Raw genomic sequence first — 27,623 nt, 5'->3', positions numbered from 1 at the left:
GTCTCCGGTACACGAGGCTAAAAAAACACCGTGAAATTCGCGCGCCTGCATTTTCATTCAGCACGGGGAAAGTAAAAATGGAGGGCGTAACCTCTTAATGCTCGACTTACTTGTGAAAGGAAAATAAACAAGTACTCCCGCAGAAAAAAACAAAGAAGAAAAGGCAACAACGTGGAAAAGAAAGCGACACAGTCGCCTATCCCGCTCGGAATTCCGCTACATTGCGCAGTTATTTCCGTTAAACGCATGTCGACTTCCATACCGGTCTGCCATTACTGCCCAAAACTACATTTCGGTGAGCTAGGCCATATAATTAATCGTTTTTACCGCAGGCTGGTCTGCGGTGAATCTGGCCTTTAAAACAGACATATTGACACGCAGCTATTTGCACAGAACGGCTATATACAATCGCAACTGGCGAAGACGTTTTTCGAGAGATGCACTGGACGCAAGATGCAAGCTCTCTCAGCACGAATTTTCAAACACACAAGAATCGATACCCTTTATCTCAGACGAACTATTTCGCCGAGTGGAAAAAAAATTCGATTTAAAACTTCTGCTAGCTGAATAGTGATGTTAACCCGAGTGTAATAGGTACATTGCCAGTAATGCCGTATTTTCTAGCATTCAAACGACCTATCACCGACGCAGATTCGGTATTTTAACGCATTATTGAAATATTTCACTCCTGTATATGTATGTATGTATGTATGTATGTATGTATGTATGTATGTATGTATGGATGGATGGATGTATGTATTTAAATTATCGTTTTCCCACCATATTGGGTCGGAGGCACACTTTTCCGTAACGAGCTACATGCAATTAATTACTTGTAATCAATTATATTTCTTGGTGATGTTGTAATTTAGCTATTACAATTTTGACTCGGTAAGGGTACTCGTAATTCAGTTATATTATTCAGTAACGAATTACATGTTACTGCTAAGTATGCAGTTGCTTTAACGGCGGCAGAAGATGCAACCGAAGACGCATCGATTAACGCTTTCAACGCAGCAGGAACTAGTGTAGGACGCCCCTTCTCGTGCAGCGCCTCGTGGATGCGCCTGCTTTGACGTGCAAAGACGAGATCTGCACACCTCTTTTGGAGGCGCTCTCGAGCATCCATGGGGGGGAGGGCAGTCATCCAGGCAAGCGTTTGGCCGTTAAGCGTACATATTCGTGTCTGTCTGCACGACACGCGACTCGCATACACTTATTTTGCGAATGTAATAGAAACAGTACTTTGAAGGTAAACAGTTATATGTTGAATTACATTACACGTTTAGCCACTTTTACGAGGAACGTGAGCTAATGCTGGCATCCTTCATAATTCTTCGGTTTAAGTTTAGATGGCCAACTAGTGAAGGGGGCCGGCAAGAGCTCCACCACATTTGGCCTACAAATTCAACTGGCGTTGCTATAACTCCACACCGATGGCCCCTTCGTAAGTTGTTTCCACCAAAACAATTGGTGGCGATTTTTTTACCTTTTGCCTACCATCTCTGCGAGCTCAAAGAAAAAAAGTGGAGGACGCTTACGGCCCATTCACACTTGCGAGTCGCAGAGATCGCGCGACAGTTCTGGCGGCAACGCGACCGTCGCAAATGGTCGCATTGGTCGAAAAGCGACAGTCGCGGGCCAGTCGCACACTGCTAGATTTTCCAGCCTTGCGACTGCGAGTCGCGAACCGCTAAACCCATCGGCAATGCCTCGGGAGTAGCGCGCGAGACTTCGTGCGTCCCATTGTCACTGCCCACGCGCTTGGCGTGCCTGTACGGCCGCAGTGCACATCAAAACCGCCACGACATCATCACCCAGGTCGTCGTGGTACACCGCGAACAGAGAGGGACTAGAGCACACCGAGCTTGAATGCCGAAGACGCGGTCACAGCAAACGAAACGCCCGCGTGCGTGCGAACGGCGTCCCGAGAGAGCTCATTCCGAGCGAGAAGGCGACCCGCAGGTCGCCGAGCTGGCCCTGGCAACTGTGAACGTCGGTGTTGTCGAGCCGCTGCCTTGTCGCGGGCGACTGGCGGCCGCACGACCTCGCTACTCGCAAGTGCGAATGCGCCCTTAAGCTACGCCTTTAAGAGTGGAACGCCATAGCACTCCAAGGTCCCTGACTGCTTCTTCCCGGCAACAGCAGCTTATGTAGCCGTAATGTTTACCGGGAAACGCTGGCGGCGAATGCTACGTACGAGGGCGAGCGTCCAGGCAGAAACGTGGCCTCTTGCGTGGGCCCATCGCGGAGGTAGTGCACAGCCACGCCAATAGATTACATCATTTTGAGGCTGATGTTATAGTTTCGCATTTTTAATATGTAGGTCTCAGAAACTTTAGCATAAAAAGGCATGCACTGTCGGTGTTTTGTTTCATGGCATTTGTGGGCTGTGATTCTAAAAATTACGAATGATCTTGTCAAAAATGTAAGCCAAGGTATGAGCAATTTTAGTGATAGAATGGTGCGGCAATATAACCCACATATACCGCATGTCATATAGCAAGGCATGGCATATACACACACACATATCTATATTGCTATGATCCACCTGTCAAGAGTCAGAGACATTCAAGCGTACTTTCCCATGACAAGATGACTTGCCTCGTCCCAGAAAAGGCTTTAACGGTATGCCTGGACCTCGACCTCTCAAGTGTCAGAAGCGTTCAAGCGGGCGTCCCCATGTCAAAATAACGGACCTCTATTCCAAAACAGCCTCACCTCTTTTATTCCCCGAGCTGAGACAAAGGGAAGCACGAAGGAAAAAAAATCCGAAGGTCAGGAGCTCGACGGCAGACGAAAGCACTAATACTTCCACAGGCTCCCGAAGAAGACGTCGACAACCACAAGACCACACGAGGTTATTCAAGGCCGCCCTGGCGCCCGTGTTAATCAGAACCACTCGAGACTTTGATAAGAGTCAAAAACATCTACCAACGAAGTGACTACAATCTTTTCTACTTTTTTCATCATCACGATGCCCGCGTTAGTCGTCGTTTCCTTATTCTTGTGGTGAAGACCCAGCTCCCCCGGTCGAGATCGTATCAACATATGCATGCAAGACGAAGGGTATCGCTTGAGACCTCAAGGTATAACATTCAAAAAACAAAAAAAAAGAGGAACGTTATGGCATATGCTTCTACTGACGTTTTGGCCAGAGGACCGGCCTTCGTCGGAGTGAGACTCTGACGAAGTACACAAGTAATGATACTAGTTTACGCAAGTAATGTTTCTGTCCAGACCTGATATCTAGGCAAACTTTATACCCAGAAACGTGCCGGGCGGGTGGAAAACGGCACACGTAGAAAATTTTTAAGACTAGCGATCGTTGTCGCCTAATTTCACAGACGACCATTCCTTCAAATCACTCCAACGTGCCATCTGATGCACGCTAATGGCTCACCTGGAATTCAACAACCTCTTTTACCCTAAACAGTGCGGGATTACGAAGCGGTCATTTGAATGGGAGACTAAACTCGCTGACTTCGCAATTGACTTCTCGCAATTTATGTACTTTCATTTGTGAATTGATTCCAGCTTTTTGATTACACGAAGGCGCTTGACCGCGTTTCCCATAGTCACCAGCTTCGAAGTCTGTTATCTATCGGACACATAGTCTGCTTTCTTGGCAGGAACCCTTCTCAAGGGAGCGAACATGTACAGTTCACCTAATTCACTATTGCCCATCTCTCAGCAGCGCGCCATCGGGCGTGAATCAACCACACCTAAACGATCAATTCTGCTGCTACATGTATCGGAAGTCGTCGTCGTAGCCAACCGGGCACGTGCTTGGTTAACTTCCCTATCTTTCACTCTTCGCTTCTCTCTCTCTGTCAAACAATCGCATGTCCACTGCTACAGTAGGCGTCATCTATCTGGCACATTTCCCAATCATATGGGCACGTGTAGTTATTAATGCGAAAGCATTAAACACCCCATTCCGCGAAAATCCAGCGTCGTAGTGGGCGGCGCGACCAAATGACGGTACCAAAAATGGTCGACGGGGCAAAGAGTAAAAACAGGTAAACAAATGCTCGGATTGACGGCAAATTTCTCAGGGAAGTTCCGGCAAACAAAGTAAATGGATGCCTTTGAAAATGAAGTTTTGTAAATTTCCGTTGGCGTAGTAGACGAACACGGGCCTCCGCGCTGCAAGACGCCCGCTCCCAGCGACACCACGGCGGCTCCGTGGTTGACCGAAGGTATGCGAGGCGTCATTGGGCACGTAGCGGGGGCGCAGCCAATGGGGTGGCGCCACGTTACGAGTGTACGAAATTAGCGCGTTCCTGACGTTCCGAGGTGTGAAAACGGTATAATGCTTTCGCATACCCACACGTAAGCAGCGTTAACTGTCTCCGCCGAAGTTTTAATCCTTTTCTCGGGGACTGCATTTCACCCGATAACAACTTAAAGTTATCGCTTAGCGCAAGACGCGCACGCCTGCACGATTTGGAACTTACTCGACGGTTGATGAAGTCGAGGGTACGACGGAAGCCCGCTGGCCGGGATGAAGCACGAAACAATAAAACGACAAACCCCGATCAAAAGAATTGCTAAAAGGGAATAATTCTTCAAGAGGTTTCGGCTACGCTACGAAAGCCTTGTTCAGAATGCGCTCGAAGGTTACAGAAGGGCATCGTTGATCCTATCTGTTGCGTCTGTTGTCGCCTAATCGGCTTGTACGCGCGACGCGAATCGTGTCGTATTTTCCGGAAGGCGCGCGGGCACCAGCGACGGCGCTGTCGAACGTGTCGTCTATGAATAGCCGACTGTGCTCGCCGCTATCGTTGTGCTTGAGTGCTCTTTGTTTTTCTAGGCTCAGCTTTGCCCAATAAAGAGTTGGCTTTGCGATTCACAGTTCTGCTATTGTGTTCTTCATCGTCACCACAACATGACAATATATCACCTTTGATAGCGAACCAGTATAAGCCGCGCTACTCTACAACTTCCGAATGCTCTCGCGAATGCTCTCGTAGTCTCTCGCATAGTTGAAACGTACAGTGGCATTCGCATTGTTTGCCTCCCGCCGGGCCTTCTCTCGTCTCTGGTCTCTACTCTTTTTTTTTTTTCCTTTTTTGCCATCTGCACTCCAGGCATTCCCTGTTAAACCCACCCTTACGTGTAACTTCCCGCCGCAATTCCACTGTTGTCCAACAGCACTCTGTCATTATCACTTGGACATCTGCTATGAACACCGCATTCTACCAGGACGCAACACACACCCTGGTGTAGTCTATGGGAAAGCAGAGTGCCACGTAGTGAAAAAAAAAAATTTAAGCTTAAATCATGGGGTTTTACGTGCCAAAACCACTTTCTGATTATGAGGCATGCCGTAGTGGAGGACTTCGGAAATTTCGACCACCTGGGGTTCTTTAACGTAGCCATGCAGTGACCGTAAATCGTTACGGGAAATGTCATCTTTTAGCACTGCACGGTCCCGGGCCGACGCGAAAGTCCGCTACGGGCCGCCCGAAGCGTTTTCTGGTGGACCCGGGCCGGACCCCCTGACTAAACGACCGAAGTCACGCCTTCGAGCACACGCCGACATTATGCCTTGCATGATACAAGGCATTCTGTGCCAAGCTGAAGTGACACGTCCAAAGAGCTGGATCTTGGTAAGCCTTAGCAAAGAAAATAGAAAAACAGATCAATTTCGACCTTTTTTCTTTTCCACAAAAACGAACATTGTTTTCCAGTAAGTAAAAATGAATTATACAAAAAAAACAGCTTTTTAAGCCATTTCTCTGCTTTTCGCAGAGAAATGGCTTAAAATTTCGCAGTGGCAGTTGCGGCAATAGTGCAACGCTTAAACTCCGTGCTTGTACTTTCAGGAACCGTACCATCGACTGGGCGGCCTTCGCTCAGGATTTATCAAGTTTTCCAGTGCTGATTTCTGGACGCGGCATGCTAAAATTTCGCAGTGGCAGTTGCGGCAATAGTGCAACGCTTAAACTCCGCGCTTGTACTTTCAGGAACCGTACCATCGACTGGGCGGCCTTCGCTCAGGATTTATCAAGTTTTCCAGTGCTGATTTCTGGACGCGGCATGCTAAAATTTCGCAGTGGCAGTTGCGGCAATAGTGCAACGCTTAAACTCCGTGCTTGTACTTTCAGGAACCGTACCATCGACTGGGCGGCCTTCGCTCAGGATTTATCAAGTTTTCCAGTGCTGATTTCTGGACGCGGCATGCTAAAATTTCGCAGTGGCAGTTGCGGCAATAGTGCAACGCTTAAACTCCGTGCTTGTACTTTCAGGAACCGTACCATCGACTGGGCGGCCTTCGCTCAGGATTTATCAAGTTTTCCAGTGCTGATTTCTGGACGCGGCATGCTAAAATTTCGCAGTGGCAGTTGCGGCAATAGTGCAACGCTTAAACTCCGCGCTTGTACTTTCAGGAACCGTACCATCGACTGGGCGGCCTTCGCTCAGGATTTATCAAGTTTTCCAGTGCTGATTTCTGGACGCGGAATGCTAAAATTTCGCAGTGGCAGTTGCGGCAATAGTGCAACGCTTAAACTCCGTGCTTGTACTTTCAGGAACCGTACCATCGACTGGGCGGCCTTCGCTCAGGATTTATCAAGTTTTCCAGTGCTGATTTCTGGACGCGGCATGCTAAAGTTTCGCAGTGGCAGTTGCGGCAATAGTGCAACGCTTAAACTCCGTGCTTGTACTTTCAGGAACCGTACCATCGACTGGGCGGCCTTCGCTCAGGATTTATCAAGTTTTCCAGTGCTGATTTCTGGACGCGGCATATGCTAAAATTTCGCAGTGGCAGTTGCGGCAATAGTGCAACGCTTAAACTCCGTGCTTGTACTTTCAGGAACCGTACCATCGACTGGGCGGCCTTCGCTCAGGATTTATCAAGTTTTCCAGTGCTGATTTCTGGACGCGGCATGCTAAAATTTCGCAGTGGCAGTTGCGGCAATAGTGCAACGCTTAAACTCCGTGCTTGTACTTTCAGGAACCGTACCATCGACTGGGCGGCCTTCGCTCAGGATTTATCAAGTTTTCCAGTGCTGATTTCTGGACGCGGCATATGCTAAAATTTCGCAGTGGCAGTTGCGGCAATAGTGCAACGCTTAAACTCCGCGCTTGTACTTTCAGGAACCGTACCATCGACTGGGCGGCCTTCGCTCAGGATTTATCAAGTTTTCCAGTGCTGATTTCTGGACGCGGCATGCTAAAATTTCGCAGTGGCAGTTGCGGCAATAGTGCAACGCTTAAACTCCGCGCTTGTACTTTCAGGAACCGTACCATCGACTGGGCGGCCTTCGCTCAGGATTTATCAAGTTTTCCAGTGCTGATTTCTGGACGCGGCATGCTAAAATTTCGCAGTGGCAGTTGCGGCAATAGTGCAACGCTTAAACTCCGTGCTTGTACTTTCAGGAACCGTACCATCGACTGGGCGGCCTTCGCTCAGGATTTATCAAGTTTTCCAGTGCTGATTTCTGGACGCGGCATGCTAAAATTTCGCAGTGGCAGTTGCGGCAATAGTGCAACGCTTAAACTCCGTGCTTGTACTTTCAGGAACCGTACCATCGACTGGGCGGCCTTCGCTCAGGATTTATCAAGTTTTCCAGTGCTGATTTCTGGACGCGGCATGCTAAAATTTCGCAGTGGCAGTTGCGGCAATAGTGCAACGCTTAAACTCCGCGCTTGTACTTTCAGGAACCGTACCATCGACTGGGCGGCCTTCGCTCAGGATTTATCAAGTTTTCCAGTGCTGATTTCTGGACGCGGCATGCTAAAATTTCGCAGTGGCAGTTGCGGCAATAGTGCAACGCTTAAACTCCGTGCTTGTACTTTCAGGAACCGTACCATCGACTGGGCGGCCTTCGCTCAGGATTTATCAAGTTTTCCAGTGCTGATTTCTGGACGCGGCATGCTAAAATTTCGCAGTGGCAGTTGCGGCAATAGTGCAACGCTTAAACTCCGTGCTTGTACTTTCAGGAACCGTACCATCGACTGGGCGGCCTTCGCTCAGGATTTATCAAGTTTTTCAGTGCTGATTTCTGGACGCGGCATGCTAAAATTTCGCAGTGGCAGTTGCGGCAATAGTGCAACGCTTAAGCTCCGCGCTTGTACTTTCAGGAACCGTACCATCGACTGGGCGGCCTTCGCTCAGGATTTATCAAGTTTTCCAGTGCTGATTTCTGGACGCGGCATGCTAAAATTTCGCAGTGGCAGTTGCGGCAATAGTGCAACGCTTAAACTCCGTGCTTGTACTTTCAGGAACCGTACCATCGACTGGGCGGCCTTCGCTCAGGATTTATCAAGTTTTCCAGTGCTGATTTCTGGACGCGGCATGCTAAAATTTCGCAGTGGCAGTTGCGGCAATAGTGCAACGCTTAAACTCCGCGCTTGTACTTTCAGGAACCGTACCATCGACTGGGCGGCCTTCGCTCAGGATTTATCAAGTTTTCCAGTGCTGATTTCTGGACGCGGCATGCTAAAATTTCGCAGTGGCAGTTGCGGCAATAGTGCAACGCTTAAACTCCGTGCTTGTACTTTCAGGAACCGTACCATCGACTGGGCGGCCTTCGCTCAGGATTTATCAAGTTTTCCAGTGCTGATTTCTGGACGCGGCATGCTAAAATTTCGCAGTGGCAGTTGCGGCAATAGTGCAACGCTTAAACTCCGCGCTTGTACTTTCAGGAACCGTACCATCGACTGGGCGGCCTTCGCTCAGGATTTATCAAGTTTTCCAGTGCTGATTTCTGGATGCGGCAGGCGAGCTTGCTTGGACTGAACACGTGCTGCAAATTCATCGACGGTGACAGCTCCGGCTGCGTGGACTTCAGCTGCGATCTACCTCCAAGGGCATATAAGGAAGCTTCAGCAGCGTCTCGGATCATTTGGCAGTGGCAGTTGCGGCAATAGTGCAACGCCTAAACTCCGCGCTTGTACTTTCAGGTTGGTTGTTTGCATATTTGTTTTAGCTGTTTCAACTTCGTTTAGCCGCAACTGCTGCCATTTTCTTGTCACTTTTATTTTCTTGAATATTTTTTTTGCTTGCCCACACGTTTGTTACGTCATGCCTACGTGTCAAGAACGTGCCAAACAAATTGAACAACTGGAACAACATTTCAACAATAGAATGGAATCCCTAACGTTAGAAATGGGCTCTAAGATCAAACTGAAATTGAGCGACTTTGGTCTGTCTGAAAATGCCTCGCTTCGCGAAAGCATTGACTTTATGAGCAACTTGTTTGATGAGTTCAGAGCCAAGCAGGATGAATTGATGACTTCGAACAAGTCCTTATTGGCCCAAAATGAAATGCTTGTGAAACGGGTGGCTGATTTGGAGCAATATTCTAGGCTCAACAACATTGAAGTTAAAGGAATCCCTCTGACAAAGGGGGAGGACTGCCGAGCCATTCTGAAGCGTATGGGCGACGTCATCGAGTGTCCTGTATCTGAATGTATCTGAATGTCCTGTATCTGAAATCATCCGATCAATATTTAATTGCTCGCTTTGTTTCAAGAGACAAGAAAAATGAATTTGTAAAGAGAGCCCGCAAGGCTCGGCTCCGTGTGAGCCACCTTGGGTTTTCTGGCACAAACGACACAGCTTTTTACGTGAACGACCATTTGACAATCAGTAATAAAATGCTGTTTGCCAAAGCACTTGCGCTGAAAAAGGCAAAAAAGTGGCAGTACCTCTGGACTGAAAACAGCGAGATCAAAGCTCGGAAAGCTACTGATAGCAGGGTGTTCCGTATTTCAGCCGAGTCGGATCTGCGCATATTCACGTAAGAGTGCGTATTGTGCTGATTACACGTGCCTGGTCACTTTTTCATCGCTATGCCCCTTACGTATTCTCGTGAACTTCGTTCTTTACTTTGTCACACTAATCCTTCACTGATTCATTTTAAGGCACGCAGTCTACGAAAGAATCACGAGGGGATAAATAATTTTTTATCGTTGCTTGATCACGATTTCTCTTTTATTTGTGTTTCCGAAACGTAGCTTTCTAGCGACGATAGTAACATGTATGGGTTTCATTCTTACAGTCCAGAATACTGTCACCGTTTAAACAGTAGGCATGGTGGGGCTGCCATCTTTGTTTCTCTGCGCATCAGTTACACTCGCCGAAATGATTTAAACTTTCACGTCGATTGCTGCGAAACGGTATGGGTGGAAACTAACGAGCCCATCGAGGCATGTAGCACTAAAAGGTTTGTTCTCGGTTGTGTTTATAGGTCACCAGGTTCTAACGTTTCGGATTTCATCTATGCTCTTGATAACGTACTTAACAAACTGCTATAGGAAAATAAGAGTGTAATGATTGTAGGAGATAGACTTGCTGGATGTTAATTCTAGCTTGTATACAGCCTACACTGACTGCTTCAGTGGATACGGCCTTGAATCCCTCATTAGATCGCCTACAAGATGCGTTGGTGAGGGTTCTCATTCACTAATTGATCATGTTTTAACCAACCTAGACGGACCCATTTCGGCGGGTGTTGTCAACACTGACCTCACTGATCACTTCCCGGTTCTTGCAATCTTTGAAACACGTTTGCCCAACATTGCCACCTCTTACTTCGCTACAGTACTCGACACAGATAAATTAATTTCTACCATTAGCTCCACTGACTGGTCAAATCTGAATTTTATTGAAGACCCCGTAGAAGCTCTTAATTTCTTCTGCAATTTATTCACTAAAGCTATCAGTACTTGCTCTCGAACTCTGCGCTGTAAAAATCGATTTAAACGCCCGAATAATCCTTGGATGTCAGATAGTCTGCTGAAGAGTTTGCGCAAAAAAGATAATTTGTGTAAGAAGACTAAAAGACGACCATTTAACTGTTCTCTGAGAAATCGGTACAAAATATACTGCAACGTTCTTAACAGGACTCTCAGAGAAGCCGAAAGGCTTTACTATGAAACAGCATTCTTTCAGAATAAAAACAACCCTAAAAAACAATGACAGTTGCTGAATGACTTTTTCAACAATGAGCCGCCTAAGTTTATCTCTAAATTTGTACGCGACAATCTTACTTTTTGTCAGCCTTCTCAGATAGCAAACGCTTTTTCTGATCATTTCGCATTGCCCGAGGGAAACAAACTAACAACTTTTCAGCCTAAAATAGAACGCCTGAGCCATTCATTTTTCCTTCATCCTGTCCCGCCGCATGAAGTGCTTTCTATTATGCGTAATCTTCGTAACACAAGTCTAGGATTAGATGGTATTGCAGTGCGCCACCTAAAGCTAGTCGCTGATGCCATATGTGAACCCCTGAGCGTAGTAATTAACCTGATCTTTAAAAGTGGTGTATTGCTAAAGCGTGCGAAGGTTATCCCAGTTTTTAAAAAAAAGGTAATAAAGAATTAATTTCAAATTACCGTCCAATCTCGATTCTTTCTTCCCTAAGTAAAATAATTGAAAAATTATTTTTGATCAGATTAGGCAAGTATTTGGAAAAATTCCATATAATTGAATCCTGCCAGTTCGGTTTGCGGTCTGGAAGCTGCACCAACTTAGCTCTACTTTGCTTAGCTGATTTTATTAAGAATAGTCTTGACAATAATGAATTCGTTGGTTCAGTTTTCTTAGACCTTACTAAGGCATTTGATACTATTAATCACATGATTTTATTTCGTGAAGTGGAAGCATATGGAATAACTGGCCCTGCCCTGACCTTCTTAAAAAGGTATTTGTCTGATAGGGAATTTATTGTTTATGCGTGTGAAACTATTTCCAGTTCTAAAAAACTTAACCAAGGAGTACCACAAGGCTCAATACTGGGGCCTTAGCTTTTTTCTCTTTCCATTAATGATATGCCAGACGTCACTGACTTAGTCATTACGTTCTCTATGCTGACGATACAACTATATCTATAGCTGATAAGTGTATCTATTCTCTAGTAATCAAACTAAATAAAACTCTTGACCATCAAATGAATTGGTGTAATGACAACTCTCTAGTCATTAATCCATCTAAAACGAAATATTTAGTATTCCATTCGCACCAAAAATCACTAATTATTCCTCTTTCGTTAACCTTAGGTAATCATTCTATTCCCATTAGCGACTCCATTTCATTTCTAGGGGTTATCCTAGACAGCCATCTGAAGTTTCACCTGCACATCAATCACGTCAAGCTGAAGTGCGCCTTTGGTATCCCTGCACTTATCAAGGCACGACACTATTTTTCTCCTTCTGCTTTGCTTTCACTCTACTTTGCGTTCATCATTCACACATTAACTACGGATTAATCGTTTGGGGTAATACATATCTATGTCATTTGTCTTCAGTTCAGCACATACAAAATCGAGCAATCCGTATCATCACCCACAGTTCACCGCGCTCTAATGCTATTGGCCTGCTTGAACAGTACAAAATTCTATGTATAAAAAGATTATTCAACTACAATTCAGCAATAATGTTTTATAAGTTGCTTGATTCCCAGCTGACCTTTCAATATATTCAAAGCAGCTCCCTTAGAAATACAAACCCTACTAGGTTCGCTTCTAATTATAATTTTCTGTTACCATCAGTTCGTACTAACTATGGTAAAAAAACATCTACATTCCCTACCATTACACTTTGGAATCGTTTGCCTGCTTCGCTTAAAATACTACCTACTTTTCAGCGTTTTAAAGCTTCGCTAAAAGGTTTTTTGCTAACCACTGATAATTTTTCCTAATAAATATTTGTATTTTCATAGCTACCTAACTAATAAGTATCACCCATGTTTTTTTTTTTTTTTTTTTTGCAGTGTTCACATTGCGCCACATTTTTTTATCCATCTTTGTTCGTTCTCTTTTTTTGCTTTTTGCCTTTAACAATTGTATAAATTTCGTCACTCCAGTTATATCTGTTACACTATATCGATTAGAGCATAGATAGTTTGGTTTTTCTTTTTTTCTTTTCATTATCATTTCATTTTTTTGCAACTAATATATTATTATGATATCCACTGTAATGCTGCCAACTATGTCAGAATTCTGTTGTAGTTACTAACCGAGGGTCCCGTTTTCAGTATCATTACTTTGGGACCCTTGTCTGTATATTACATTTATATACGTAAGTTTTTTTCATATGAATAAACTTCAACTTCAACTACCGCTTTTGAGGTTGCACTATTAGAACTCTCGATACTATAATATAATTTTAACGCTAACGCAAGGGGTGTCTCTTTCTTTTTGTGCGTTCATCTTATGCTGTATGATCGTGAATTCGTCTGTTCGTACATACGATGAACTCTCCTTAAGACTTACTCGGTTAAGCCGAATTCCCGCATATAACTAACATGGGAACGTTTGGTTTTCCATAGACTCAATGCAAAAAAAAAAAAAAAAATCCGCAAGGACGAACCGCCTAACACTTCGGTTAAGACGAACATTTAGAGTGACCGCCAGCGCTACATACCCTGGAGGGTGCCCTGATGCGCTGCGCCCGGGGGCGCCCGTATCAGGGCACCCTACTTGCCGCCAGGGCAGAACGCCCCTTGTAAACATTCGCTTACTAACTAAATTAACAAACATGGTATGAGCGCGCACACGCAAACATGAACACATCACACTCGATGACCCCAGACGCTCGCTGTCAAAACACTGGCATGAGGAACCGCGACAGCATACACGAGCGAAGTGACCTTCGCTCTGTGTATCGCTTCAACGCAAACTGAGTGGCGACAACCCAGCGCAAGCACAGCTACGAGCCATCGTCCCACCCAGACTGCCCCCAAAGTAGATCGCGTTCGAGAAAATGCCCGAACGACCGCGTGCGGCCGAAGTACAACACCCGCCTCCCTCTCCTCCTCGGTGCCATGCGCGCAACTAGAATACGCGCGGCAGAAGACGGCGCGCTTGCCCTCCTTCGTGCACGCGAAATTGAACCGCCATCGCGGGCCCACCGTCGCACCCGTTCCCTCGCGCACACAGCGTACAGCGCGCGAGGACGACGTTATCACGAGGCGAAACCTGCAGCAACTGCCAAAGGAGGTCAACCCAGCGCGCCTCTGCCTACGTTTCTCTTCGCGACTTTTCGCCTCGTTAAAGCGGACAAAATTTAGATGTTACACATGAATCTCAAAGATATCAGTAATATGAAAATACAGCTTTTCTAGAGCCCTTGTTCACAACGGAACAAATTCACGTAAGATTTAAAATGACATATCGAATTTGTCTGCTTTCACTGATGGGTGCCGTTTACAGAGCTGCGACATCTCTTCTTGATGCAGTGTTATTAATTTGTAAACTTCGTGCTTCTATTCCTTTTCCAACTTTCGAACTTTTCAATATCCTTTTAACAAAACTTAGGCCCTAAATCAAATTTCCACTTGCAACGCTCACTACAATTGGACTTTCTCTTTCAAATGAGGGCGCTATTAAGTGCAGTTCAAAGAATTGTGATATCATTTATGATTACCGAGTTACGGAGTTGTAAACTTGATATTTTGGTTTTCTGAAAACTTTCGATTTTTTCCAATTGTTAATTAAAACTTGGCGCTGCAAATCGAAAATTCAACACAGTCACTAGACTTTAAGCTTTTCTTTCAAATGCAACAAACCTCGCCAAATATGGCGCAGTGGTTGCCGAGAAAAACGAATTCTCCTTTTACATGTGTTTAGATAGGAGCACCCGAGCCTAAAGCTTCCGCTTGAAGCAGGCATCTGCCGCCTCGCAGGTCATCGGTGCAGGCTCCGAGCTAGCGAAAGTACGAAGGAGCACGGGCGCGGTTAAGCAACGCAACCTAGAGGAAAGTCTACGTGACGTTCAGCGAAGTGGGGAATGGTATGCAACAAACTTCATTAAAGTGGGTCCAGGGGTTATCTCAGAAAAACGTTTTTGAGTTTTACATCTACTTGAATAGGCCGCGTCGCAGTTGGCCCTGAGCTAAAGGTTCCTCTTAACTCTCTAGCAAAATTTTTCCAGCAGCCGACATCATCATCAGCCTGGTTATGCCCACTGCAGGGCAAAGGCCTCTCCCATACTTCTCCAACTACCCCGGTCATGTACTAATTGTGGCTATGTTGTCCCTGCAAACTTCTTAATCTCATCCGCCCACCTAACTTTCTGCCACCCTTTCCTACGCTTTCCTTCCCTTGGAATCCATTCCGTAACTCTTAATGACCATCGGTTATCTTCCCTCCTCATTACGTGTCCTGCCCATGCCCATTTCTTTTTCTTGATTTCAACTAAGATATCATAAACTCGAGTTTGTTCCCTCACCCAATCTGCTCTTTTCTAATACCTTAACGTTACACCTATCATTTTTCTTTCCATAGCTCGTTGCGTCGTCCTCAATTCAAGTAGAACCCTTTTCGTAAGCCTCCAGGTTTCTGCGCCGTACGTGAGTACTGGTAAGACACAGCTGTTACAAACTTTTCTCTTGAGGGATAATGGCAACCTGCTGTTCATGACCTGAGAATGCCTGCCAAACGCACCCCAGCCCATTCTTATTCTTCTGATTATTTCAATCTCTTGATCAGGATCCGCAGTCACTACCTGTCCTAAGTAGATGTAATCCCTTACCGCTTCCAGTGCCTCACTACCTATTGTAAACTGCTGTTCCTTTCCGAGACTGTTAAACATTACTTTAGTTTTCTGCAGATTAATTTTTAGTCCCACCCTTCTGCTCTGCCTCTCCAGGTCGGTGAGCATGCATTGCAGTTGGTCCCCTGAGTTACTAAGCAAAACAATATCATCAGCCAAGCGCAAGTTACTAAGGTATTCTCCATTATCTCTTATCCCCAATTCTTCCCAATTCAGGTCTCTGAATACCTCCTGTAAACACGCTATGAATAGCATCGGAGAGATCGTATCTCCCTGCCTGACGCCTTTCTTTATTGGGATTTTGTTGCTTTCTTTATGGAGGACTACAGTGGCTGTGGAGCCGCTATAGATATATTTCAGTATTTTTACATACGGATCGTCTACACCCTGATTACGCAATGCCTCCATGACTGCTGAGGTTTCGACTGAATCAAACGCCTTCTCGTAATCAATGAAAGCTATATATAAAGGTTGGTTATATTCCGCACATTTTTCTATCACCTGATTGATAGTGTGAATATGGTCTATTGTTGAGTAGCCTTTACAAAATCCTGCCTGGTCCTTTTGTTACCGGAAGTCTAAGGTGTTCCTGATTCTATTTGCAATTACCTTAGTAAATACTTTGTAGGCAACGGACAGTAAACTGATCGGCCTATAATTTTTCAAGTCTTCGGCGTCCCCTTTCTTATGGATTAGGATTATGTTAGCGTTCTTCCAAGATTCCGGTACGCTCGAAGTCATGAGGCATTGCGTATACAGGGTAGCCAGTTTCTCTAGAACAACCTGCCCACCATCCTTCAACAAATCTGCTGTTACCTGATCCTCCCCAGCTGCCTTCCCCCTTTGCATAGCTCCCAAGGCTTTCTTTACTTCTTCCGGTGTTACCTGTGGGATTTCGAATTCCTCTAGACTATTCTCTCTTCCATTATCGTCGTGAGTGCCACTGGTACTGTATAAATCTCTATAGAACTCCTCAGCCACTTGAACTATCTCATCCATATTAGTAATGATATTGCCGGCTTTGTCTCTTAACGCATACATCTGATTTTTGCAAATTCCTAGTTTCTTCTTCACTGCTTTTAGGCTTCCTCCGTTCCTGAGAGCATGTTCAATTCTATCCATATTATACTTCCTTATGTCAGCTGTCTTACGCTTGTTGATTAACTTCGAAAGTTCTGCCAGTTCTATTCAAGCTGTAGGATTAGAGGCTTTCATACATTGGCGTTTCTTGATCAGATCTTTCGTCTCCTGCGATACCTTACCGGTATCCTGTCTAACGGAGTTACCATTAACTTCTATTGCACACTCCTTAATGATGCCCACAAGATTGCCGTTCATTGCTTCAACACTAAGGTCCTCTTCCTGAGTTTAAGCCGAATACCTGTTCTGTAGCTTGATCTGGAATTCCTCTCTTTTCCCTCTTACCGTTAACTCATTGATCGACTTCTTATGTACCAGTTTCTTCCGTTCCCTCCTCAGGTCTAAGCTAATTCGAGTTCTTACCATCCATTCGAGATCTTACCAGGTCACTGCGGCGTACCCTGCTGAGCACGTCCACATCTTGTATGATGCCAGGGTTAGCGCAGAGTATGAAGTCTATTTCATTTCTAGTCTCGCTGTTCGGGCTCCTCCACGTCCACTTTCGGCTATCCCGCTTGCGGAAGAAGGTATTCATTATCCGCATATTATTCTGTTCCGCAAACTCTACTAATAACTCTCCCCTGCTATTCCTAGTGCCTATGTCGTATTCCCCCACTGCCTTGTCTCCAGCCTGCTTCTTGCCTACCTTGGCATTGAAGTCGCCCATCAGTATACTGTATTTTGTTTTGACTTTACCCAACGCCGATTCCACGTCTTCACAGAAGCTTTCGACTTCCTGGTCATCATGACTGGATGTAGGGGCGTAGACCTGTACAACCTTCATTTTGTACCTCTTCTTAAGTTTCACAACAAGACCTGCCACTCTCTCGTTAATGCTATAGATTTCCTGTATGTTACCAGCTATGTTCTTATTAAGCAGGAATCCGACGCCTAGTTCTCGTCTATCCGCTAGAGACGAGAACTAGGCACAAAGACACAAAAGGATTTTTAAGGTTGTTAGGTGAGATGACCTCGGTTCTGGCTGCTCGCCGATTTGCACAGAAGCGCCAAATATCCATCGCGCCCTGGATGAAATAAAGCAAGAGTATCACTTCCAAACAGTTTTCTATTAAGTTCAACCAAATAAATGCTGTTATGTTATATATATATGCGCACGCTAAATGACCTCACGGGACGAAATCGTGCGATCAAAGTGCGCACCAGCGGAAAAATAACAGCGCATGCCATGCGCCAGGTCACTGATGTTCCTATGGGAGAAACGAAGATTTCGACCTTTTATTTCCTATACACTGCAGCTGCAGAGGTGAGGCTGACACATACGGTACAATCTGTCAGAAAAAAATAACTTTTTTTTCTTTGCTTTTTTACTTACAGGCCAGGCGTGGTAATGCACACGCCGGCTTTGGCTAAAATGAACGCCAGTGCCGGGGTCATGCACAGTCATGTACGCCCGGGCGGGGCTTGTGCAGTGCTCTAAGCTATCGTGCCTAATCTTCGCAAGCATATTCTTCGCTCCAAGATACCTGTGCCGTATTGACAAAAATATTTTACGCTAGAATTGTTTGTAAGAAATTATAGCGCAGATGCCAGCCAATGGCAAGGATGACTTGCGAACGACGAGCTTTGTGAAGTCGCCCCCACCCATTTCTTTTTCGTTGCCCACCTTAGCGACAAGAGGTTATATTTTTCGTAAGTTACTTTTTAGGTTTGCCTATGCTTATATATACAGACTTGGTGCTCTGTCGTTATGCCCTGGTAGTTGGAATGCTCTAATATTGTAACGCAGAATCTTTCCGAAGAATAGCACGTTCCCTCCCATGTTTCTGTCATGTTGATTGTCATGTTGATTGACATGTCATGTTGAGGAGTTCGTGCGGCACAATTTGTGCACGCGCCCCTCCGCCTGTCCTCGACAAGCGCTGTGCTACTCGACCTTCGAAATCGCCAAGCTCCTCCAACAAAGTAGGCAAGTAGACGCAATGAAACCACAGGAGGAACATTATTGAATCTTCTGGGAAGCCATGACTACAGCTGGGGAAAAAAACCGGAGAGTACGGAGAACCATTGGGGCTTACCTCTCTAGAATGCTTCTTAGGCTTCGTTCCTTAGCGTGCTTACCAAAAGTTGGCAACGAGCGCCAACTTTGATCCTATTCGAAACAAAAGCATGGCAATGCCGATCACGCTTTTCTCATCGCTAGGCGGCCGCCACAATTCGTTCGAAACTGTGCGCATGCATATGAGTAATGCCAACGTCTCACTTGAGTGAGATTGAAAACTGCGCGTTTGCAAGGAGAAGACAATGAAGGTGCCTTGCACGCAGGTGATATGGCATCAAAGAAAGCGGCAACTTCATATTGGCCACAAAATTGAACATGCCGGTTCGTATTGGGGTGCATTACGAATGTCTCCTGTCCCTATTTCCATCGGTTCCTAGGCGAGGCGCAAGGAAAATGGGCATTAAGCGGAGAAAAGACATAGGAGTGTGAGAGCCCAATCATGCTAATAAATACAGAAAAGATAAAGAAAGGAAACTATTCGGCGGATCATACGCACTGCGAAAATCAGTTTAAGCGAGGCCTTCATCGGTCTTTGAGAGGAACGGTATTTTTGTTGAGCAACCATTTGCAAGTATCAAGCACACGTTCAAGTTGGACACATTTTCACCTCACTCGACATAAATTTATGGCGTTGGACCCCACGCGTGCCAACGAAGGAATGACGACGACGGCCTGACAGCGAGTGAACGACAACCAAGTCCTGACAATGACGGTATGACAACGAATGCACGATGACTGTCTGACGGCATGAGTACAACTAGACGAAGACGAGGGAGCGACGGAAATGTGACAACGACGTGACGAAGACGGCGGCCACGAAATAACGATGACAGGACAGTGACGACGGCACGGCCACGGATGAACGAGCACAATGCAATGAAGTCGATCAGACGACGGCACGACGACGGTGGTTTGTGCTGTAGCTCATGTCGACGCTTGCACAGATCAGCCGCCGCTGCAGGTTGGCGTGATTTCAAGTAAGTTCGGTTTACTATTGAAAAGTAAGTTTCGCATTAAAAAGCATCAAACAGGGAAAGGAACCAGACAGAACTAATGAAAGACAGAACAGTAACTTGGCACGCGCACTATGTCGTGACACTGAGAAGTTGTTGTAGTTTTCCCAACACTGAAATAAGATTAAATACACTCGCGAAGACAGCCAAGAGTGGCCACACGTCACTTCCCTTTTCACCGTCAGGCCCTGAAGGCCATTAGGGCGCAGAGAGGGGCGCCTATTGTTTACCGAACCGCTCGTATTTCGAGAGCTCTTCTTGCCCCGGGGCGAACGCACCACCTCGAGACCTGCGTGCGGGCTGATTTTTTCGGCAGTTGAAATTCTCTCACAAAGGTTCGTCGATGGTGTTTGAGATTTTGGAAAAAAAAATGTAGACACACAAGAAGAAAGCGCCAAGTAATATCACACAGCAACGGTGCTTCGCACTTAATGTAGCGACAAATCTGCGCCCACCATATGAGCGACGTATCGACCACTTCACGGGGGCGCACGGGTCGAACGGCGGCAGAACCTGAGAAATGCTTAAGCTCGGTCGTACGGAAAATTGTCCGCCAGTGGAGGCTTTCTTCTTGCGGTATTCTGTCGCCATCGCGAGGGTCGAGAGCAAAGAGTGCGCACCTTTACGCTGCGGTCGGGTAGGCGCGTCGCCATCATGAGGAAGCTTTCACAACAGAGACTTCCTTCGCGCAGTCTGCTTTGCAGATACTGCCTTCGGACATTACAGGGTCACGGCAGTGTTCCTGCTTTTTATAGCATCGCGACTCTGTTGTGATCTTAGGTTAAACCTCCTCCGTTTGTCCAAGATGCGCGTCAATTTTCCCATCACTCTCGCGCAGCGCTCTCAGATGAAACCTAACTTGCCCTCGTCTGAATGCACGACCTACACTACAACGTAAATTCTAGCTTTCCAATCGTTTCCCTTTTCATCACTCTATGCTAAACATTCATACACACAGTATCGGAAGTGTCTGTTTCTGTGGCAACATCAACTCACTCTCTGATACTCCAAACAAGCTAAAAGAATGATTAACCAACGAATCGTAGTCTGTACTTGTAAAGGGTCATTCCTCTAGCACTCTACCAGTTAAACCAGGTGTTCCGAAAACGTACTGATTCATGTCATATACATCAATCATACCAGTTCAATCCTAACATTGCCCGCCCCCCTCCGTACGATTAGCGTTAGAAATCGACCTTAAGCCTGGTAAATGTACTATATTTTCGTTTGCCCACCGCCTTAATCCCCTTGTTTCCTCTTACACAATTTCCAGTAAAACTCAACACCTTTCAATACCTTGGTGTCACGCTATCCTCACACCGGTTCTGGCAGAGGAACGTTGACAGCATCATTTCGTCAGCTAACCGATGAAGAAGAAGAACAACTTCATTGAAGAATAAAACGCTCAATGGGCGGAGCCCCTAGACAAGGGCCCCACTGGCTTCCGCACGCCGTCTTCCTTGTCAGATGATGGACCTTTGGACGTCTTGCTGTGAACTGGACAGCGCCGCCTCACATTGTGTATGCTCCGTAATTTCTGTGTTTGTCTTTTGTGTATATGCCGCGCACGCCCATAAGATGTGGTCTAAGGTTGGCGTGGCTCCGCACCATGGGCATGCGTCCGTATATCTTTCGGGATGAATTTTATGGAGAATGTGCAGGTTGTTATATGAATCGGTTTGCAGCTTTCTCCATATAACATGTTGTTCCTTACTGAGATTCTTATCTGGGGGTGGTAGTTTCATTCTATTTCCTCTGTGATAGTTTAAAGTTGCAGAGTAGTTCTGGTCAATCGGGATCAGGTCGTCAGAGGCGTCCTGTGAGCACCCATAGTGTGTAGCATGCGCACCGGCTACTCTGTCAGCCTCTTCGTTTCCCCTGATTCCCTCATGACTGGGTACCTATAAAAGGTGAAATCTGGCTCGGGGTTTTATATTTCGTATGATACTATAGGCTGCGGTGCATACCCGTCCCCTGAGGTAGCTTCTGCATGCCGCTTGAGAGTCTGATAGGATGGCGATTTGTTGCTGGTTTGGTTCCGTCACTTTATTAGCAAGGGCTATTGCGATTTCTTGTGCTTCCACTAAAGTGGCGTTGTGAGTGGAGGCGCTAGTGATTTCGTTGTCCAAGTAGTCAGCGACAGCAGCTACCGTTCTTGTATGCCTGCCTGGGTATCTTGCCGCGTCCACGAAGCGGGAGTTTAGTTTGTCTCCGTGCGCTTTCTCAATGTATGCAGCTCTGGCTTCTCTTCTGCCTGCATGTGGAGTTGGGCCCATATTTCTGGGTATGGGCGTCACTTTGATGCTGTTTCTGATTCTTGTGGGGATGGGTTTAGCTTGGTTGTGTTTTTCTAGGAGCTCGTAATACCCGAGTCTGCCAAAGAGTTTCCTACCCATGGTCGTTTGTGAGAGTCTGTTTCTTTGAGTTACCAGTTGAGCTTCTGCCAGTTCATCGAATGTATTATGAATCCCGAGAGACATGAGTTTTGCGGTTGAGGCGCATTGCGGAATTCGTAGGGTGATCTTGTATGCTTTCCTTATGCACGAATTGATCATATCCCTCTCTGTTTTCGGTAGCTGGTAATACGGCAAGGTGTAAATGAAGCGGCTAGCCACCAAACTTCTGATTAGGCGAAGGGTGTCTGATTCCTTCATCCCCGTCCTTTTCGTGGCTAACCGCTTTATCATTCTTGCGACTTGTGTTGCCGTCTTGAAGAGGTTAAGCCAGTATTGGCAGTACTGATCTGATTGCAGCCACATACCTAATACCCGGCTTGTGGTCTTCTCAGGTATTGCATCATTTGCAAGTCTGATTTCCAGTTTAACGGCAGGGTCCATCGGGACGTTACGATTCCCTTTGCTTCTCCAGACTCGTATATTTCCCAATTTCTCTGTCGCGTATTGCGGCCCTCTGGCTCGCAGGTATGTCTCAATTTCACAGGCACCTACTTGTAATCGTTCTTCTTTTTCACGTAGCGACCCGGTGAGATACCAGACTGTAATGTCATCCGCATATAGGGCATGCTGGATACCCGGGATGGCTTGTAGTTTTCTTGCAAGGCCTATCATCGCCACGTTAAATAGCGTTGGCGAGATCACTGCGCCCTGGGGAGTGCCCTTGTTGGGTGCCTTGAAGGTCTTGATTTCTACTGCGTCAAATTTAATCTCAGCGGTTCGTTTGTTTAAAAAGCTGCGAACATAGTTGTAAAACCGCTCTCGCAGTTTGTTTCAGCCAGGTCATCGAGTATTACTTGGTGGCTTACGTTATCAAAAGCTCCCTTTATGTTGATGGCCATGACAACGTGTTCGCTTGATCTTGGTATATTTGTAAGGACTTCTTCCTTCAATTATAGGACGATGTCTTGAGTTGTGAGCTTGGGTCTGAATCCAAACATAGTGTCTGGAATGATGTCATTGTCCTCTCAGTAGTTTTGTAATCTAGAGTTGACTATTCTTTCAAATAGTTTCCCCAGACAGGAAATTGAGGAGATTGGTCTAAGGTTACCGATTGCTAATTTCTTGCCCGGCTTGGCAATTATAACTACTTCAGCGTGCTTCCACTGCCCTGGAATAGTACCCTGTTGCCAACGTTCATTTATAAATGTAGTATATACCTGTAGAGCCTCAACGCTTAAGTTTATAATCATGGGTTTAGTTATCGGGTCTCTGCCAGCCGCTGTGTTTCGAGTCATTTTCGCTATGGCAGCACTAACTTCTTCGATGGTGATGGGTTCATCGAGTTCAGGGTGAGGCACCCCCCCCCCCCCTCCCGTAGTTTGTCTCGCAGGGTGGGGGAGATGGGTCTGTTCCGAAGCACTGGTTATATAATTCTTCTTTGAGTTCTTGTTTCATCCCTGGGTACGTATGGATTAGCTGTTCTACCGCTTTACAGCCCTCGTTCTTCGTTTTGGTTGGTTCCATAATTGCACTTAGTATGCGCCAAGTTTTTGCGGTACTCAGTAGGTCATTAAGGGAGTCACAGAAGCGTTCCCAATGGGACATAGCTAGTTGCGTTGCGTACTATTTCGCTTTCAGATGAAATGTTGCGGGTGATTTCTGCAATGCGTACTTTTAGTTTCCGGTTCTGTTTTTGTCGCTTCAATCTTTTCGTTAGTCCTCTGCGTGCCTCCCAGAGATGCACTAAGTGAGGGTCTATCTCAGGCACCTCACATGTGTGGGCTAGTTCTTTTGTGACTTTATCCTTTTGTGTTCTTATACTTTCACACCATTTACTTAAATCATCGATTGTGGTGCTTTGTTCGCTTTGCATCAAGCGGTATTTCACCCAGTCGGTAATTTTGACTATTACCATGTGTCGTTTGATTTTCCCAGTCTGAATTGTGGTGTAATGGTCGCTACCTAAATCAGTTATGGTGTTTATCCATTGCGCATCTTCACAATTCTGCACTATCGTGAGGTCAGGGCTGGTGTCCATGCTCACACTGTTGCACTGTCTAGTGGGCACTGCAGGATCCGTCATAATTGTCATGTCGAGTTGTTCCGTTTATTCCAGAACGTTTCTGCCCTTAGCGTCTTGTTTCGGGTATCCCCAACTAGGATCTTTGGCGCTGAAATCGCCTACTATCACAAGCGGTCTTCCCTTTACAAGGCGGGCAGTTTCCTGCAGGAGGCTGTCAAACTTTGTCTTTCTCTGGCTTGGTGAACTGTAAATGTTTAGTATAAGGCACCCTTTTTGTTCAAGCCTCTGTATATGATCTCTAATAGTAAATGCTTGCGAAAGTAAAGCATGCGGAGTGCTTGCCCTGGTTTGGTGCCCATATCAAGTCAGACTTCACGAATGTACTAGAATCCGTTTCAAATCGCGCTGCCAGATTCATTCACTCGATCGTCGCACCGGCCCAACGTCAGCTTCTCGGCACCGAAAGCACAACCAATCCTATACTTCCGTTGTTGTGTCGCAAACTACTGCTATCATATGCGCAGCCTACATCGCGCCCCTTTCACGCATATCTCGTCGTATTGGTCAGCCCCTTAAGGTTTCGCCTAGTTCACGTACCCATACAACTTTAACGTTTCGCTTTTTTTTTCGACCAGAAATAACTCATGGAAAAGGATGTTCTACGGCGTTTCCTCACGAACTCCGGTAACCCTCACGTTGGTTTGACAGACGCTCCAGTTAACTGCTGGGTCATCCCAGGAACCAAGACGCACCCGCTTGAGTCAAGCCTGACAATCCCTGTATACAATCCCTGTGTGTTCAGTGAAGAAAGGTGCGGGAGTCAGTGTGTGAACCCTCGCCCTCAACGCGGGTCTTTCGACGACTTTGGACGCTCCGATTGGACAAAGGTGAAAAGGCAGATTTCCCTGATCTAGGGATCTAGGGAGGACGGAAGCGATTTGGGCAAACTTTTTAAGCTCCTCAGTGCGCTTCAATTCAGTCATGCTAGAGTGATCAGACGTAACGTTCTCTACTCTTGATGTAGATATTGAAGATAAACCCAGTACGTCTCGTTCTCGGCACATCTTCCTCCCTTGAACAGCGTCGTCCGCCTCCGCGTCGGACGACGGCATGGGTCAGCTACCGCTTTTGACATGCCCGACCCCAACTCTTACAACACGCAGCTCGCGATTTCCCTGCAACAAAACGGTAAAGCCATCTGTTACAGCTATTTGGCGGTGAGAGACGCCGTCACTGTTATGTTGCAGACAAATCGCGTCTTTTGAGACGTCTCACAACCGGCACTAACTTTCATTCGCGCTGCTTCAGCAAGCATAGGCCAGCATAAAAGCTCCCCTCGCTCACGCTTCAGCTATCGTACGTTTTTAGTCAGTTTTGATTAGGGGTGTGCGAATATTGGAAATTTCGAATACAAATCTAATATTTACCTTATTCGAAGCGTATTCGATTCGAGAAATGCATATTCGGAAATTCTCGAATATTCGAGGACGGCCGAATAACGGTCGAAACGGCAAATATTCGGACAGACTGCAAATAATTGAGCAATTAACGGATTTTATGCTTGCTCCGCATTCTCCTAAGAACATGTTTATTCAATGAGAACTTCGCACGATTCGCTCATTATCTGTATGCTCTGTTTCAGTCTATCTGCATCAGGTCCATGACACATGATTAGTTTCGGTTTCTTTTTTACCAAGCTTTATTCCAGGGCACTTTCGTAACGATATAAAATATGCATTTAGAAAATGTTACCTGGACAATCTTTAGATGTTTTCTTGTCAAAAAAGGTGCAACACTCGTGTTCAAGCCTTTTGCGCAGGGCGGCCAACCGTTTTTAGTGAATCGCATAACTTGACTGAGAGCAGGGTCACCAGCAGTCAACTGGTGGCCAGGGTTAGATCGCGAAATTGAGGCAGTGACAGCGTCATGCCAGAGTTGTGTTCAAAACCTGCCCATGCCAGCTACAGCAACGCCAAAAAGCTGGCCCGCTACTGTTGAAAAATGGGCAAGGGTGCATATCGATTTTGCGGAACCTATAGCAGGGAACATGATACTCGTGGTCGTGGACGCATACAGCAAGTGGATTGAAGCTGTGCCGCTCCGACAAGCAAACGCTTCATGCACAATCAACTGCCTGTGCGGTATCTTCTGCAGATTTGGCGTGCCACGAACCATCGTATCCGATAATGCAACGCAGTTTACCGCTGAAGAGTTCCCTACTTTTGTCAAGAAGAACAACATAACGCATCTGTGCACAGCTGTATATCACCCTCAATCGAACGGACTAGCAGAAAGGGCTGTCAGGACAATTAAGGACGACCTCAAGAAGATTGGTGAGGGGCGGTTGGAAGATAATGTAAAGAGGCTACTTTTCAATTACAGAAGGACACCTAACCACTCTGGAAAATCTCCGTCAGAGCTGCTCTTCGGATACAAAATTCGATCCCGTTTAGATACATGTTTCCCTCCTCTACACGCAGGGCCAGCCAACGAAGCAGACGAGTGGCCACTGCCATTGCTTGAAGCTACCGTGTAGGCCCGCAACTTCGGAACGGGTGAGAAATGGACTCCAGGAATTGTAGAGTCTACAACAGGCTCTCAGATGGTGAGCATTCGAACACCAGCCGGATCAGTAAGACGACATGTTGACTAGGTGCGGAACCGGGAAGATGCGACGCCACCGCTTGGTAAAGACCAAGAAGCGGCAAAACGAGAATCAAGAAGAGGTACTCCTCGCGACTACCCACTGTCGCCGAGAACGCCAGCCGAACAAGGGGGCATAACAGAACCTGAGCATGAACTTCAGCCGGAACTCGCAGGGAGCAATGCTGAACCCGTCAGATCACCCTAAGCCTTGCGGCGATCGACACGTCAAAGAAAACCAGTACAGCGACTTCAGTATTAAGGGAGAAGAGATGTTGTAAAGTGACGTCAGCCGCAATCAGACTGCCTTGCAAGCGCTGACGGCACGTGCATTTATCGTTTAATATCCTTCCCTTGTTCTCCCTTTCCCCCCTTCCCCCTCTCTGTTGCGTAAATATACGCTCCGAGACGGAAGCAATAAAGATTCATGTTCCAACCTTCGAACCGCGTCGTATACAGTAAGACACGGCACGTGTGCCGTAACTACGTAACAAAAGGTGTGTAGAATCCAGCTTTAAAGATGACAGTTATTAGACAAGAACTGAAGAATTAGATGTAGTGCAGATGGCATAGGACAAAAGTGTGATGAAAATTACACAGACACTGCTGCTGCATCACTGGCCACAGTGAGCAGCGACTTTTAGAGTAAGAGAGCAAACTGAAAGAAACATTATGACATAATATCATGCTCGCATGTGACCCCTTTCCATGTTATTTTGCATGACACAGCTCAACCTCCAGAAACTAGACCGCAACTTGTCTGTAAAAAAGCTTTAACAAAAAATTATTCATAACACTATTAACACAGCAGTATCTTTGTGTGGGTTTGAGGTTACCGGATGTTCATTAATGCAAAAAGTGAGAAAAAGAAAGAACACGTG

The 27,623-nt window shown here is 46.2% G+C and overlaps 1 protein-coding gene across 3 annotated transcripts in view; it reads right to left on the bottom strand.

The window, feature by feature from the left end:
- The window catches only part of Tmtc3 (Transmembrane O-mannosyltransferase targeting cadherins 3), a 789,094-nt gene that overhangs the window by 466,332 nt on the left and 295,139 nt on the right, over positions 1–27,623 (bottom strand). The gene's annotated exons all lie outside the window — the stretch shown is intronic.

The sequence above is a fragment of the Dermacentor andersoni genome, chromosome 4, assembly GCF_023375885.2.
Source record: "Dermacentor andersoni chromosome 4, qqDerAnde1_hic_scaffold, whole genome shotgun sequence".
NCBI lineage: Eukaryota > Metazoa > Arthropoda > Arachnida > Ixodida > Ixodidae > Dermacentor > Dermacentor andersoni.
Note: the sequence above shows the minus strand (reverse complement) of the source record. Positions and strands in the feature narration are given on the sequence as shown.